Source organism: Capricornis sumatraensis, chromosome 21, assembly GCF_032405125.1.
Source record: "Capricornis sumatraensis isolate serow.1 chromosome 21, serow.2, whole genome shotgun sequence".
Lineage (NCBI taxonomy): Eukaryota > Metazoa > Chordata > Mammalia > Artiodactyla > Bovidae > Capricornis > Capricornis sumatraensis.
In genome coordinates this window covers 13,717,845-13,735,633 of record NC_091089.1, presented here as the reverse complement: position 1 = coordinate 13,735,633, position 17,789 = coordinate 13,717,845, and positions in this window count along the sequence as shown.

Here is a 17,789-nt window from a genome sequence, read left to right as displayed (position 1 = left end):
AAAGTTGGCTTAAAGCTCAACATTCAGAAAACGAAGATCATGGCATTCGGTCCCATCACTTCATGGGAAATAGATGGGGAAACAGTGGAAACAGTGTCAGACTTTATTTTTTTGGTCTCCAAAATCACTGCAGATGGTGACTGCAGCCATGAAATTAAAAGACGCTTACTCCTTGGAAGAAAAGTTATGACCAACCTAGATAGTATATTCAAAAGCAGAGACATTACTTTGCCGACTAAGGTCCGTCTAGTCAAGGCTATGGTTTTTCCTGTGGTCATGTATGGATGTGAGAGTTGGACTGTGAAGAAGGCTGAGCACTGAAGAATTGATGCTTTTGAACTGTGGTGTTGGAGAAGACTCTTGCGAGTCCCTTGGACTGCAAGGAGATCCAACCAGTCCATTCTGAAGGAGATCAGCCCTGGGATTTCTTTGGAAGGAATGATGCTAAAGCTGAAACTCCAGTACTTTGGCCACCTCATGTGAAGAGTTGACTCATTGGAAAAGACTCTGATGCTGGGAGGGATTGAGGGCAGGAGGAGAAGGGGACGACTGAGGATGAGATGGCTAGATGGCATCACGGACTCGATGGACGTGAGTCTGAGTGAACTCTGGGAGATGGTGATGGACAGGGAGGCCTGGTGTGCTGCGATTCATAGGGTCGCAAAGAGTCGGACACGACTGAGCGACTGAATTGAACTGAACTGAACTGAGACATAATCTTGATGTACATCTTTTTTTCATTACACTCAACAGCAAGATCTGCAACCTTGTCTCCAAAACATAAATGAACTTTTCCTATTTTTCTCCGTATCCACAGTTGTTACCGTAGTCCTATCACTCAGTTTTCATGGTTCCCATACAGCAGCTAGAATGGCCTTTTAATATACATTAGATCATGTAACTCTACTATAGAACACTGTGCAATGATCTGTTAAGCATTCAGAATTAAATCCAGTATCTGTATATACCATGACTTACAGGCTTTTCATAACTTGGTCCTTGCTTATTACAACTATCCCTCTTCCCCCGAGTACAATGCAGCCACCTTGCACTTTCTGTTCCTTGTCCTAGCTATAGTTTGGACCACTCCGCATTTGGAAATTTCCATAGCCAAATTTCTTAGTACTCCAGATGCCAATTAAGTCAGATAAGTTTTAGAAAGTGAGTGAAGAGCTACTTATGTTAATTTGTTCAGAGGCTACATCTGGACCGCTTCTTAGTTTCGTTGGTTTTGTAGAACTTGTGACTGCTTGAAGCTATCTTACTTATTGATTTGCTTTTTTTCCCCTCTTTCTGCCAACTAGAATTTATGCTTCAGGAGAAAAAGGTCATTGTAAATATCGCTCATCACCTGGAACACCCAGCTATCGGATAAGATCCATAAGTATTATATTTAATGAATAAACCAAACAGATGAACACAATTGGGAATATTTTCTCATTATAGAATCAAGTTAAAGTTTTTCTCTAGGCCTTTAACATCCATTTATCTTTGTAGTGTGTTTTTAATTTGATAAGCCCCTTTAGACTTAAATGTATAGATCCAGTGTTTTCTATCATTCCTAAAGTCAACAAGAAAATGAGGAAATAATAAACTGTGGGTGCTCAGTCCAACAAGCTGGCTCTTCTCATTCCAACTTCCAAATATGACTCATATTTCCTGAGTTTCTTAACAATTATGTGATTTTTCTTTTCTGAAAAAATGTCCCTAAGGCATTAAATCTCGGCGCCTGTTGGCAGTGGTGGCTCTCCACACCTGCTGTCCTCAGCAGCTCCTATTCCCGCTTCTGGCTCTGCTCCCCTGACCAGAACACCTCTCCTTAGTCACTGTGGCATCCGTCCCTCTTGGAGTGCCCAGACAACGCTAGTAGTTTCCCTGGGGCATCCTCTCTCACTTCGTTTGATCTGTGGCTGCTTTGTCTTCTTTGCGCTCCACTCTAGTGTCAGTTTCTCATCCTCAGCCTCGCAGCCCTTTGGAGTGGATGGTTAACCGGCTGTGACAGCCTTTCCTTTGTATTGTTGGATATTTAGCAGCATCCCTGGCCTCTTCCCACTAGATCCAGTGGCTCCTCCCAGCTGTGACAACCGCAGATGTTCCCAGATAATAACAAGTTTCCTTAGGAACCCGAATCACCCACCCACCCATGAGAAACACCGCTCTCATGGACAAGCCACTGAATGAGACATTCTACAAAATATCTCTTCCCTTGACTTCCACGGACTGATTGTCTCTTATTCACTACCTTCTTGCTGCTGCTTCTTGGTCATTTATGAGAAATGATGTCCTGGAATTCCTAAGGTTCAGTTCTTCGTTTTTCTCTTTGCATTCTATATGTATCCTATAAAAGTTATGGGCTACTGGGGAAATCTGGTTGCCCATAATTTCAACATTACCTTAAAAGCTGTTTTCTCTGGCAAGAGCCTTAAAGTCCCAGTAGAGGTCCTATGTCTTTGTTACACACTCTTTCAAGACTGTGGCATTCCTTCAGAGTGCTAATCTCAGATTGTAAGACTTACGTAATGCATTCATAGGTTTCCTACTGTTTTTATTAATGTCTGTCTCCTACATAAGACTATAAGCTCCCCGAGAGCTGGATCAGTTATATATTTTGTTTGCCATGTATTCCAATAAGGCTCAAAATACCCTCAACCGAATTCTAGGAACAACTTGGATTTCCCCAGGCTAGACATAAAATATACTCTTTGAATAGCTTTCTTAACTAAGATTATCTCTGACAATACCCGCTTAGGTATTTTCAATAAACCCAGTACATTCCAGTTCTGTAGATTCAGTCTTCTCTCACTTACAAGATTTGTCTTGACATAAAGCTTTCAGTACTATCAATAACTTCATTCAGGAAAATGTAGTTACTGTCTGTTAGGTTTAACCGGGACATATGAACCATTGCTCATTTGTTTCAATTTTGTTCCCTGGGAATACGGCACTTTTCATGTACTTTCTTTTTAGGTTTTTTATACTAGTTTTTTTGGGTTTTTTTAAAAAGATTTTCTTCTTGTCTCTATTTTTAGAAGCTGGTTTGATTTTGGCCAGTTTTCTTCTTTGGGCCCGAAGCCTTTGTTCGTGCTCTCTTGCCCATGGACCAATAATCTTGTAGGCTAATAGCCAGTATCACAAGCATGGCTCCTATCCTGACAGCACACTTAACCTATTAGCAAACATTTCTTGTGGTTCAAGCTGCATGACATGAACTTTTTAAACTTATCTTAACATAAGCTGAAGTCAGGACACAGCAGCCCCCTTGAGACCTTATAAGGTACAGACAAGTCTAAAACTTAATCCTGAACCATGCCTGATGCTTTACTACAAAAAGCACATACCCCCTCAAAAACAAGTGGCAAATATGATGATCATCGTCACGTATATGTTGTCAGAGATATACCATTATCAAGAAATAGAGATAGCAATGGAAATGCAGTTTAATTCAGCATCAAAAGTATCTTACCCCTTCAGTAAATGTTAACTGAGGGATGATGCTTATCTGGCACTCTTCTAGACTTTCAGGATATCAATGCACAAAACACATACACACACACACAAAGTTCAAATAGAAAAATTGTTGCTCTAAAGGATTGTCTCCACAGGTAACACACAGTGAGGATGTGGTTGAGTGATTTTTTTTTTTTAAATTTCTGAGCTTCAGTACTCCCATTATAAAGGGCAGATTGATAATTAATCAAATTAATCCTTGGAAAGTCTAAATTAGAAGGAGGACTGGTACAGTGCTTGGAATAAGAAAATATCAGTTGTTCATGGTCTTTCTTTTTTTTTTTTTAGAATATTCCTACAGTCTCTCCCAAAATTAAAACATGAAATTCTGAGCTATGCATTACCAATCTCATGACCCTAACTTTCGTATCTGCTAAATAGATATGATGAAAGCCTCCTCAGAAAACGTGGTATAATTATGATTTATTCAAACCTGATACAAACTAACTACAGTAATAATCATTTTACAACTGAAAATCTTTAAACTTTTTTTGTGTGTGTGTGTGTGGTTTTTTTTTTTAAAGGAAGAATTAAAGTTCAGTTGTAGGGATGGCTGTACTTCTGAAACAGAGGGGTAAATCCTAAAAATGATCCTCTCACAGTTACGTTCAGGTGCTTCCCTGTTAGGCACCCTCCTACGGGGACGCTCGCCATCAGGGTCTGCACATGAGAACAGGGGCTGCCTCCTGGCATTTCCCAACCTCGGATACTGTGTCTACCCCACCCACTCCTGATGTTCCCATTCACCTTGGTGCCTAGAGTCTTGGCTCCAGCAAGGAAGCAAAAGGTCAAGAAGAAAGTCACCAGGCAACCTATGTGTACGAGAGAGGAGGGATTCAAAGAAAGATGGCTTACAGAGTGAGTTGGGTGGCAACAGTCAGTCTGTGGGAATTTCTTTTCCGTGGGTTATGAGATTTTGTCAAAAGGGAGTATTTCTCCCAAAATTGGGAGCATGCAAACTACTAATCAGTTTAGCTTTGTGTTGTATGCTAGTTTAAAAAAGAAAATATAATGTTTAAAGAAAAGCCTTTATGATGGATTTTGTAAATAGATTGTCACAGGGTAACCTGTTCTCTAGGCTTTCTTGGTGGCTCAGTGGTAAAGAATCCTCCTGCCAATGGAGGAGCTACAGGACATGCAGGTTCAATCCGTTGGTCAGGAAGATCCCCTGGAGGAGGGCATGGCAACCCACTCCAGCATTCCCATGGAGAATCCCATGGACAGAGGAGCCTGGCAGTCCATGGGGTCACAAAGAGTTGGACATCACTGAGCAACTAAACAACAACAACCTATTCTCCAGCTGTGATCTCATCACTTCATATGGGTGTAGTCTGTATAAACTGTGTATGGTAGGTGATCAATAAAAGGATGTTTTAAGGAAAAAGAAAGAACTCACAAGGATTGGAAAGAGTAAAACTTTTACTTGCAGATGATTAATTGTGTATGATTCCTAAGAAATTATTAGGAATAATAAAGAATTAGATAAGGTTAGAGACTGCAAGAGCAAGAAAATAATAGATTAATTCTGTAGTAAGCAAAAGAAAAAATGTCATCAATATATAATGTAGGAGACCTGGGTTCGATCCCTGGGTTGGGAAGATCCTCTGGAGAAGGAAATGGCAACTCACTCCAGTATTCTTGCCTGGAGAATCCCATGGACAGAGGAGCCTGGCAGGCTACAGTCCACGGGGTCACAAAGAGTTGGACACAACTGAGCAATTTCACTTTCTTTCACTTTCGCAAAATATAGGATGTGTAACAGCATTGGTGGGTACACTGAGACTAAGAGACATTGCTGAAAACTAATGAAGACAAAGAAATGGAAAACATGTCACCTTCATGACTGGATGACTTAATGTTGTCAGGTTAGTAATACTTTCCAAATGAATCTTTACTTTCAGTGAAGCGCCAATCAGTATCGCAGCAGGCATATTCAAAAATTAATAGAGAAGTGAAAAGGCCCTGCTGCTGCTGCTGCTAAGTCACTTCAGTCGTGTCCGACTCTGTGACCCCATAGACAGCAGCCCACCAGGCTCCGCCGTCCCTGAGATTCTCCAGGCAAGAACACTGGAGTGGGTTGCCATTTCCTTCTCCAATGCATGAAAGTGAAAAGTGAAAGGGAAGCCACTCAGTCGTGTCTGACTCTTCGCGACCCCATGGACTGCAGCTGACCAGGCTCCTCTGTCCATGGGATTTTCCAGGCAAGAGTACTGGAGTGGGGTGCCATGAAAAGGCCTTAGACAGTCAAAATAATCTTTAAAGTGATGAACAAATTTGTGGAACTTGCTATGTCATTTCAGGACTTTCTCAAAAGCTACAAAAATGGGGAAACTGTGTAAGAATAGACAGATCAATCAATGTGATTGATAACAATTTAAAAAATAGAAAAGCAATTAAAATAGAAAAAAAGAAACTATAAGGGCAAAAAAAAATTTTAAATAAGAGGCCTGAATTTTCCTGTTGAAAATAAGGGAAGAAATTCCTCCTCACTCTCTTTTTTTAAGCCTGTACTTTAGAAAACTTGCAATTATAACTTCTTTCTCAGTCTCTTTGAAATGTATGTAAATCTTTTCAAAAGCTAAATAAGTCTCTCACCAGCTTAGCAACATAGGAATATCTTTCTCAAAGAACTGGGAAACATCTCTTTGAAATGTCATCATCAAAGAAGTGAACACCCGGTTTCTGGGAGGTGAGGCTGCGGGAGGGGTGGTAGGAGTCTAACCTGGACCGAGGCTGAGGCCTTGCTCCAAAGCTACATACATCCTGTCATTAAGACAGAAGTAAAAGAAAGGAAAAGGTGAACTCCACTTAAAATCCTTTACCTAGTACGTTAGGTTAAGAATTATGTCTACACAAGTATAAACTGCAAAGTACTGAGTTCTCCTAAGTGCACAATTGAAGAATTTAGACTTCCATTCAAATCCCACCTGTCTTAACCTCCATCCTTTCAGAAGTAAATTAATAATTGAGTAGAGCATGCAAGGGTCTCTCAGGTGGGATTGTAAAACCTTATCTTGTCTGCCGTGTGTAGATATTAAACATCCCGTGGCACTCTTTTACAAATATAGAGTTAATCCTGATATGACCTTGGTCAAACTCCTTTTTTCTTTTTCATTTGTAGGTTGTAGCAGGCTCCAACAGCAGCTCATTGAACTCTGTATCATGTGGCCGTCACTTTCATGTAGTAATCATAAGCTTTAAAAAACATTTAGATATCAGTCAGAATTTTTTTTAAATATGTACATTATACTGGTTTCTTATACAACATTTAATAAAATGCTACAATGTTGTATATATGAGGCAAAATATGTACATATTTCTGGTTTCTTATACAGCATTTAATAAAATGCTACAATGTTATATACATATACATTATGTTTGTATACTTACCTATACTGTATGTAATGAATAGACATAGGTTTTCATTTGAGATTACTGGAGGGAGGAGTAATGCATCAAATACCTGCTTAACTACAAATCAAATCAATGTCTCTCCATAAATGGAAATGGTTTCATAGCTTTATCTTGAAGGAAATTAATAATTAGCCATGCAAGTTTTAATAAGTGTTGTATTAGTCACTCAATCATGTCTGACGCTTTGTGACCCATGGACTGTAACCCACCAGGTTTGTCTGTCCATGGAATTCTGCACGGCAAGAATACTGGAGTGGGTAGCCATTCTCATCTCCAGAAAGTCTTCCTGACCCTGGGATTGAACCCGGGTCTCCAGCATTTCAGGCAGATTCTTTACTATCTAAGCGACCAGGGAACCCTATATGATGTAATAGAATAATATCCATATATTGAAGAAATATTAAGTCAAATCCCATAGAGGAATTGAGTATCTTTGTGGGAGGAGGGTTATGAAACAAGAACATTTTGAATAGTAAATGATCTATGATCACAAACCTGTGATTTTAGGCACTAGCCACATTTAACTTTTTCAGATTAAGAAAAAATGTAGCCTATCTGCTTAAAACAGAAAAATAAATTTCCAAGAATATGCCTATGATCCCTGAAAGATGACACTTTGACAAGCTATGTGTTGTTTAATGGCCAGTGAACCAATAAAGTTTTCAGTAGTTTTTCCATTCACTTGTCAAATTATATTCAATTTTTACTTAATTTTATAGATACGGTACTGTGAATAATTACTAATTCTATCCATAAAAGAGAAGGTACAACTTTGAAAAAACTAACATCACTGAGCAACAGTTGTTAGTTAATTTTATTTGAAGCTATCACTAGAAATTGGAGGTTTGCAAATACCTGATTAAGACTTTTCCAAGAAGTTACTTTATTAATGTTCATTCTATAATGTTTATTACATGCTTCTTTGGATTAACAAATTGTTAATTTTGTTATAAAATGTAACCATCCTCATGACAAAATGTTCTTCTGGTATAGATGATAAATTATGGGCTCAGAAGAATTCACCTTTTCTTATTTGAAATATTGTTATTCATTACTCTTAATTTCCTCACAATATCTTTTTTCTCACTATAATTCATAGAAGGTGCTCCAAAAAGTCATATAGATGAGTTATCGAACTCTACTGGCAACTTCACAAGAACCTTTGCAAATAGTAATATAGCACAGATTCACACTTTATTCTGTTATAATCTCTATAATTTATATTAAATAACAAATTGAAACTATTTTGTATTAAATAAGTTGTAAATGACATTTGTTCAAAGTAAAAACAAAAATAATCCTTCTCTAAGCTTTTATAATAGTCTGAAGTGTCAGATAACTTATTCTGACAGTTGCTGCCGCTGCTAAGTCACTTCAGTTGTGTCTGACTCTGTGCAACCCTATAGACGGCAGCACATCAGGCTCCTCTGTCCATGGGATTCTCTAGGCAAGAATACTGGAGTGGGTTGCCAGTTCCTTCTCCAGTCTGACAGTTTGGGATTAGTTAAAAAAAAGAAAACAGAGTCATGACTATTTGTTTCCCATCCCCTGATGCATTCAGGATTGCACAACAAGTTTTCAGGACCTAAATCTATGTATGTTCCAGGCCTATTTTGTAGAGATCATATTTGTTCTTCACTAACTAACCTGCTTTACATCAATTTCTGATATGTATTATTGTAAATTGTAGCATGGCTGGAAAGGAATGACTATATAAAGTAGTTGCTTGGTGATCCCATATCAGAAAGGGAAGTCTGGGTGATAAAATGGAAAGCTTATAAACTTAAAATTAACTGAGTCTTCCGCCCCAAATATTCTTTCCCATGTAATCTCCTTTCACCATCAACTTGTCTTCCCTAAACTCTACCTTCTCTGTATGGCTTTTTCTGAGGTTTTAGTTTAAATTTAGACCATATCACTCCTTTTCCTCATTCTCTTCTCCCTCCCTGATTTTTTTTTTTCTGTAAGCCATTTATCAGCTTCTAATTAGCTACTGTATCCTGCTTCACATGTAGCACACATGGCTTTTAACTGAGTGTTCTCACTGCTGCTCTGTCATCCCTCCTAGCACTGACGTCGTTCATTTTGCTGTCTATATGCTTCATTTATCCTATGCTGTAGTATGTTGTTAATATCAGTAGTTTAATCCAGTAGCTATCTCTTTGCTCTTGTCCAGTTCCTAAGTTGTGTCAGATTCTTTGAGACCCCATGGACTGCAGCACGCCAGGCTTCCCTGTCCTTCACTATCTCCTGGAGTTTGCTCAAACTCATGTCCATTGAGTCGGTGATGCCATCCAACCATCTCATCTTCTGCTGCCCTCTTCTCCTCTTACCCTCAATCCTTCCCAGCAGTAGGATGTTTTACAATGAGTCGGTTCTTTGCATCAGGTGGCCAAAGTATTGGAACTTCAGCTGCAATCTTTCCAACGAATATTCAGAGTTGATTTCCCTTAGGATACAAGAGATGGCAAGGGTGAACGTCGACATTCTAGGAATCAGCGAACAAAAATGGATTGGAATGGGTGAATTTAACTCAGATGACCATTAAATCTACTACTTAGGGCAGGAATCCCTCAGAAGAAATGGAGTAGCCATCATGGTCAACAAAAGAGTCCAAAATGCAGTACTTGGATGCAATCTCAAAAATGACAGAATGATCTCTGTTCATCTCCAAGGCAAACCATTCAGTATCACAGTAATCCAAGTCTATGCCCCAACCAGTAACGCTGAAGAAGCTGAAGTTGAATGGTTCTATGAAGACCTACAAGACCTTTCAGAACTAACACCCAAAAAAGATGCCCGTTTCATTACCAGTTCAGTTCAGTTCAGTCGCTCAGTCGTGTCCGATCCTTTGCCACCCCAGGAATCCCAGCACATCAGGCCTCCCTGTCCATCACCAACTCCCGGAGGTCACTCAGACTCACATCCATCGAGTCAGTGATGCCATCCAGCCATCTCATCCTCGGTCGTCCCCTTCTCCTCCTGCCTCCAATCCCTCCCAACATCAAAGTCTCTTCCAATGAGTCAACTCTTCACATGAGGTGGCCAAAGTACTGGAGTTTCAGCATTAGCATCATTCCTTACAAAGAAATCCCAGGGCTGATTTCCTTCAGAATGGACTGGTTGGATCTCCTTGCAATCCAAGGGATTCTCAAGAGTCTTCTCCAACACCACAGTTCAAAAGCATCAATTCTTTGGCACTCAGCCTTCTTCAGAGTCCAACTCTCACATCCATACATGACTACTGGAAAAACCATAGCCTTGACTAGATGGACCTTAGTCAGCAAAGTAATGGGGACTGGAATGCAAAAGTAGGAAGTCAAGAAACACCTGGAGTAACAGGCAAATTTGGCCTTGAAATGTGGAATGAAGCAGGCCAAAGACTAATAGAGTTTTGCCAAGAAAATGCACTGGTCATAGCAAACACCCTCTTCCAATAAGACAAGAGAAGGTTCTACACATGGACATCACCAGATGGTCAACACCGAAATCAGATTGACTATATTCTTTGCAGCCAAAGATGGAGAAGCTCTATACAGTCAACAAAAACAAGACCAGGAGCTGACTGTGGCTCAGATCATGAACTCCTTATTACCAAATTCAGACTTAAATTGAAGAAAGTAGGGAAAACCGCTAGACCATTCAGGTATGACCTAAATCAAATCCCTTATGATTATACGGTGGAAGTGAGAAATAGATTTAAGGGCCCAGATCTGATAGATAGAGTGCCTGATGAACTCTGGAATGAGGTTCATGACATTGTACAGGAAACAGGGATGAAGACTATCCCCATGGAAAAGAAATGCAAAAAAGCAAAATGGCTATCTGGAGAGGCCTTACTAATAGCTGAGAAGAGAAGAGAGGTGAAAAGCAAAGGAGAAAAAGAAAGATATAAGCATCTGAATGCAGAGTTCCAAAGAATAGCAAGAAGAGATAAGAAAGCCTTCTTCAGCGATCAATGCAAAGAAGTAGAGGAAAACAATAGAATGGGAAAGACTAGAGATCTCTTCAAGAAAATTAGAGATATCAAGGGAACATTTCATGCAAAGATGGGCTTGATAAAGGACAGAAATGATCTGGACCTAACAGAAGCAGAAAATATTAAGAAGAGGTGGCAAGAATACACGGAAGAACTGTACAAAAAGGGTCTTCATGACCCGGATAATCACGATGGTGTGATCACTTATCTAGAGCCAGACATCTTGGAATGTGAAGTCAAGTGGGCCTTAGAAAGCATCACTATGAACAAAGCTAGTGGAGATGATGGAAGTCCAGTAGAAATATTTCAAATCCTGAAAGATGATGCTGTGAAAGTGCTGCACTCAATATGCCAGCAAATTTGGAAAACTCAGCAGTGGCCACAGGACCAGAAAAAGTCTGTTTTCATTCCAATCCCAAAGAAAGGCAATGCCAAAGAATGCTCAAACTACCGCACAATTGTACTCATCTCACATGCTAGTAAAGTAATGCTCAAAATTCTCCAAGCCAGACTTCAGAAATATGTGAACCGTGAACTCTCTGATGTTCAAGCTGGTTTTAGAAAAGGCAGAGGAACCAGAGATCAAACTGCTAACATCTGCTGGATCATGGAAAAAGCAAGAGAGTTCCAGAAAAACATCTATTTCTGCTTTCTTGACTATGCCAAAGCCTTTGACTGTGTGGACCACAATAAACTGTGGAAAATTCTGAAAGAGATGGGAATACCAGACCACCTGACCTGTCTCTTGAGAAATCTATATGTAGGTCAGGAAGCAACTGGTTTCAAATAGGAAAAAGAGTGTGTCAAGGCTATATATTGTCACCCTGCTTATTTAACTTATATGCAGAGTACATCATGAGAAATGCTGGACTGGAAGAAACACAAGCTGGAATCAAGATTACCAGGAGAAATATCAATAACCTCAGATGTGCAGATGACACCACCCTTATGGCAGAAAGTGAAGAGGAACTAAAACGCCTCTTGATAGAAGTGAAAGAGGAGAGTGGAAAAGTTGGCTTAAAGCTCAACATTCAGAAAATGATGATCATGGCATCTGGTCCCATCACTTCATGGGAAATAGATGGGGAAACAGTGGAAACAGTGGCTGAGTTTACTTTTCTGGGCTCCAAAATCACTGCAGATGGTGACTGCAGCCATGAAACTAAAAGACGCTTACTCCTTGGAAGAAAAGTTATGACCCACCTATATAGTATATTCAAAAGTAGAGACATTACTTTGCTGACTAAGGTCTGTCTAGTCAAGGGTATGGTTTTTCCAATGGTCATGTATGGATGTGAGAGTTGGACTGTGAAGAAGGCTGAGCATGAAAGAATTGATGCTTTTGAACTGTGGTGTTGGAGAAGACTCTTGAGAGTCCCTTGGACTGCAAGGAGATCCAACCAGGCCATTCTGAAGGAGATGAGCCCTGGGATTTATTTGGAAAGAATGATGCTAATGCTGAAACTCCAGTACTTTGGCCACCTCATGCAAAGAGTTGACTCATTGGAAAAGACTTTGATGCTGGGAGGGATTGGAGGCAGGAGGAGAAGGGGACGACCGAAGATGAGATGGCTGGATGGCATCACTTACTCGATGGACGGGAGTCTGAGTGACCTCCGGGAGTTGGTGATGGACAGGGAGGCCTGGCATGCTGCGATTCATGGGGTCGCAAAGAGTCGGACACGACTGTGCAACTGAATTGAACTGAACTTGTGCATGCTTCCGTGTGGGTTGGTGAGCGTGTGCCACGAAACATGACAGCACAAACACCAAACACTGAGTGTATCCCCTCCTCGAGATCAGCCCTGGGTTCACATGCACTGTGAAATCACATTTTGAAATGCAATTTGACAACCATTAATTGGGAACCAATAATTTTACTCTGAAAGTTTTCTCTATCTTTTTATTTAATAATTGAGTCATTACTGTGAAATTTTCCAAGTATTTCCAGATGGACAAACAGGGGTCTGATACCTGCATTGCTAGTTTCATTAAACTACCATTCTCCATTGTCTTAATCAATTGAAGTCACTGAGTCCTGTCGGACTCTTTGCAACTCCATGGATTTTAACCTATCAATCAGGCTCCTCCATCCATGGGATTCTCCAGGCAAGAGTACTGGAGTGGATTGCCATTTCCTTCTCCAGGGGATCTTCCCGACCCCAGCATCAATCCTGGGTCTCCTGAATTGCAAGCAGATGCTTTACCACCTTGAGCCACCTGGGAAGCCCTCTCCTCCATCCTCTTAGTAACACAGTAACATAGACATCAGTGGACACATATGTGTGTTTGCATATTCTTAAGCACTGTTTCCTATACTGTAAAGTAAATCTTTCCTAGGGTATTTATTTTGCAAAATGGTGCCTTGCAAAAATTAGAAGGTGAAAGTTGAATAAGAAATTGGTGTATTATTCTTTCCAAAAGCATATTGACAAAATCATCTCAAAATATTATTGGGAATAAAGTTTTGCTGACATGGCTGTTTTGTCTAATTAAAATAATTGCATTTTACTTCATTAAAAATAACCAAATGCTAATTTGGTTTTCTCTGTCTTTATTGAATTATACAAAGCTTTAATTTTCATTTTGTTCACCAGCATGTTCAGTACCACAAGAAATTTCAAACCAAACAATTTTGCAAGTGCTGAAATTATTTTTTCCATTTGTAACTCCTTAATCTAATTTAGATGTATGCAGTTTAAAATGTGAAGATTGCAAAACAGATACTGAATTTGGTCTTTGGAGCAAGACTGCCAGCTGAAAATGACCATAGACTGAGAAAAGTCTTTTTTTTTTTTTTTGGCATACCAATGAGAGTTTATGGTTTCTACTTCTGCAGATGGTAGTCTATCTTATTTCATAACCATTCTAGAGGTAAAGAAATGTTGCCATGTTTCTCTCTAGCACATATTTGTTAGACCAAGAAAAGAAATCCTAGCTCTATTTCTTACTTTTTCGCTCTTCACCTCTCTGGAATAAGTCGAGTATCTTTCTTAGGTGCCAAAAATAAAATTAATAACTCTACCTTCTTACTCTCATAGATGACAGAAACTTTATTGCTTCAGAGAAAGAAAAGAGTTTTACATTCTATTTCACTGATTTCATAATTTTCTAGTTACTGTTTCCAGATGTCTCTTATCAGACTGTTCCGAAGAGAATCAAGAAGGACTTAAAGGGACAGACAGTCTGACCCCTGGGATGCTGGGCCACCTTCCCTCACAGAGAAATGTGGGACTTCTCTGCATGCTTCAGTTTTCATCCTTCGGATGAGTTATGGAATTCTGTAGCTCATCATTGGCCATAAACCATGACAAAGTGGAAAAGGAGCCTGTTGGCAGCAACAGAACCTCAGACAGCTTGGAAAAAGAAAGGGAGCCTCTATAGCGCAAAATGCAGTTTGGGAGCAAACAGCTCTCTGATTGGAAACTATCCTGGGAAGAATCTAAAGAACAAGGAGAGCCCTCATATGAGCTTTTAGTACATGTGGATGTTTTATTCTACAAGTGTTAGAAAGACTAATAATTGGACTCAGCTATAAAAGCATGTTTTCTAACTAGGGCAGACATATTAAGAGGTGTTTGGGGTCTAGATTAATATTCTATCATCAAATGGCGATGTATTTAGGATTGCTGAATCTTTTTGAGGCCCAAGGTATTTATTATGTTTAAAAAAAAGCAACTCTTTCTTTCAAATGACCTTTGACAAATGTTGCTTTCTCTCATAATGAACTGAAGGAGTTAATAGCAAATGCAAACATACGGCAAATTTTAACCTGGCATACTGATTTTCACTTCTCTGAGTGGTCCTACAGAGCCCACTGGGATATTGATGTCTAGGCCAGCAATTTGCTAGCTTATGGAGTGTGTGTGTTAGTTGTTAAGTCATGTCTGACTCTTTGTGACCCCATGGACTATAGCCCGCCAGGCTCCTCTGTCCAAGGAGTTCTCCAGGCAAGAATACTAGAGTGTGTAATCATTCCCTTCTCCAGGGGATCTTCCTGACCCAAAGGTCAAACCCAGGTCTCCTCCACTGCAGGCAGATTGTTTACCATCTGAGCCACCAAGGAGAGTGTTCAGAAAATCTGGGGCCCCATCAGTCAGAGCTTCCAGTGGAGCAGGACAGGTTTTGGGGTTTGTTTGTTTTTTTGTTTGCTTGGTACATTGGTTTCTTGGTTTTGTTTTTTTTTTTTTTTTTGGCTGCACTGGGTCTTCATTGCTGTGTGCTCTTTCTCAAGTTGTGCCAAGTGGGGGCTACTCTCTAGCTGTGGGGAATGGGCTTCTGAGTGGCGTGTCTTCTTGCAGAGCACGGCTCTGGGTGCACAGGTTTCAATAGTTGTGGCACATGGCTTAGTTGCTCCACAGTATGTGGGCTCCTCCCAGACCAGGGATCACATCCATGTCCCCTGCGCTGGGAGGTGGATTCTTATCCACTAGACCACCAAGGGAGCCCAGGACAGTATGATGGGCTCTTGTCTGCGCCAGGTACCCGGAAGGTCAGGCTGCCCCACTCCAAGCAGCCACTCTGGCAGCCCCAGAGGAGTGTGGCACATGATCCTCTTGGTGTAAAACTTAGTAGCAACTGATCACAAGGGACAGAAGCCTGGCAGTGTGTGCGCACGGTGGTGTCCGACTCTTTGTGACCCCATGGACTGTAACTCTCCAGGCTCTTCTGTGCATGGAATTTTTCAGGCAAGAATACTGGAATGAGTCACCATTTCCTCTTCCAGGGGATCTCCCCAACCCAAGGATGGCAGCCACCTCTCCTGTGTCTCCTGCGTTGCAGGCAGATTCCGCTGGGCCACTGGGAAAGCCCTAACAGTCTGGTAGCTGCTGCTGCTGCTGCTAAATCACTTCAGTCATGTCTGACTCTGTGCGACCCCATAGACGGCAGCCCACCAGGCTCCCCGTCCCTGGGATTCTCCATGCAAGAACACTGGAGCTAGTCTTGGTAGCTAGTCTTTGTCAAATGTTTGCTCTTAGAGCAAGCATCTAAGTGTTAAGGTAAGACTGAGCGACTTGACAAAGACAGAGTGAAACAACTTCCAAGTAATCCCGTAGGAATGAGAAAGAGAGCAATCTCTTCTGTTTTTTTGCTCAAATTCCTAACAAGTTGCGTGGGAAGCATTTATTCTTTGTGGTCTATCGTCTTCTAACATCTGAGGACAAAGTAACTTCTATATACACAAATTATACCATGTGGGGGAAAATGACAATAGTGTCAGGTACAGAGTGACAAGGACTAAGTAATTCAGAAACTAGTTTCTTTTCTTTCGTCTCCTTATAAAGTACTTTTGGCATGTGATTGATAGATATTGTGTTAAATCTAGGAGGAAAAGTTCCAAGAGAAAACTTAGATGTAAACTTTATCCTTTTTTTCATATCCAAAACATACATACAGAAAGAAACAAATGAAGTCTCAAGGTCATACTGCTCCAGCATTCAAAAGGACAGAGTTCAGTGTCCTGTAGGGTGCACAGGCTTTAAACCCAATTCATTATGTGAAGGGCTAGAAGGAAATAAAAGGCTTCTTCCATCTGTGTGCGTGCTAAGTTGCTTCAGTTGCCCAAAGGATCTTACGGGCTGTAGCCCACCAGCCTACTCTGTCCATGGGATTCCCCAGGCAAGAATGTCGGAGTGGGTTGACATGCCGTTTCATCTGTAAGTCATTCTAAGGCCTGGGTAGAATCATATGGTAAAGGCAGAGTCGTGGTTTTGAATTTAAAAATTTTAAAGTCATTTGTGTTTTATCCAAGAACATTTTTTATTTTGTTTAATTGGAGCCTGATTGCAGTTGCTAAGATTAGAAATACTACATTATTTGTACTCATGGGCATATTGCATCAATTCTCAACTAGTTTCTACATATGTGGTCCTTACAAATCCCCATGTTAATGTTTTTAAGGCCTCTCTCTGACACAAAAATCACATACAGGGTGTGTTCAGTAAACAATATCAATTAATAATGTAATTGCTCATCTAGAATTAAAATATCATTCTTATGTATATATTCTGTTTTAGTAGATACCATTGTTGTGAGAAGTAGAAAGTGTTACTTGATAGAAACTATATATACTATTACATTTTTTATTCTTTAAAGCCTCTAAGGACTAAGCAGAAATGATATCATACAGATATTTGATTTTAATTATTATTACAAATGTTTCATATTATTATTTTGCCTATTGTATTGCATGCAATGGCTGTTACCAAAACTCTTGAACATCACTTCAATTAATGGTTGAATTGCTACTCTTGGCAAGATGTAAATGATGGATACTGCTGGATATTAGAATGAATGCTGCAGATTAACTTACTGTTTTACCTTTGTCCTTTAGCTACATATATAGGTATACGTACATAGCTACATAGGTAGCCTTTCTACTCATTTAGCTTCCTATGATAAATTTTTTAACCCAAGAGAATCCTTCTTTCTTTGCTCATGATTGTCCTTGTGGTCACCTCTGTTTCTCATATGGAAGTTGCCCCCCAATCTTTGATGATTGTTTGGTAGTCAATTAATGACTAATAATTAGCTATACAGGTACATAATATTACCAAGATCTTAATTTATATAAAAACTTAAGAAAATTCATAAGTGGGCCCATAGGGCTTCCATTTCTGCATGTCATAGCTCAGCACATTTGCCTTGCTTTCTAGCTAGAGCCGCCCTTGCCAAGGTGAGCTCCGTCGCCTGGGTCTTTGGGACAGGACTCTGCTTCTCCAACACTGCCGCAAACCTGCACTTCACCTCCCTGCGGAGGTTTCCCTATCCACTGAGACCCTAGATTGTTGCTGTCCTCACTCGATGATCTTACCCCAGAGGAGACAAGAATTATAGGAGCAACTCTTCTGATTCCTAAATACCAAAAAGATTTAGCAACCCGCAACAT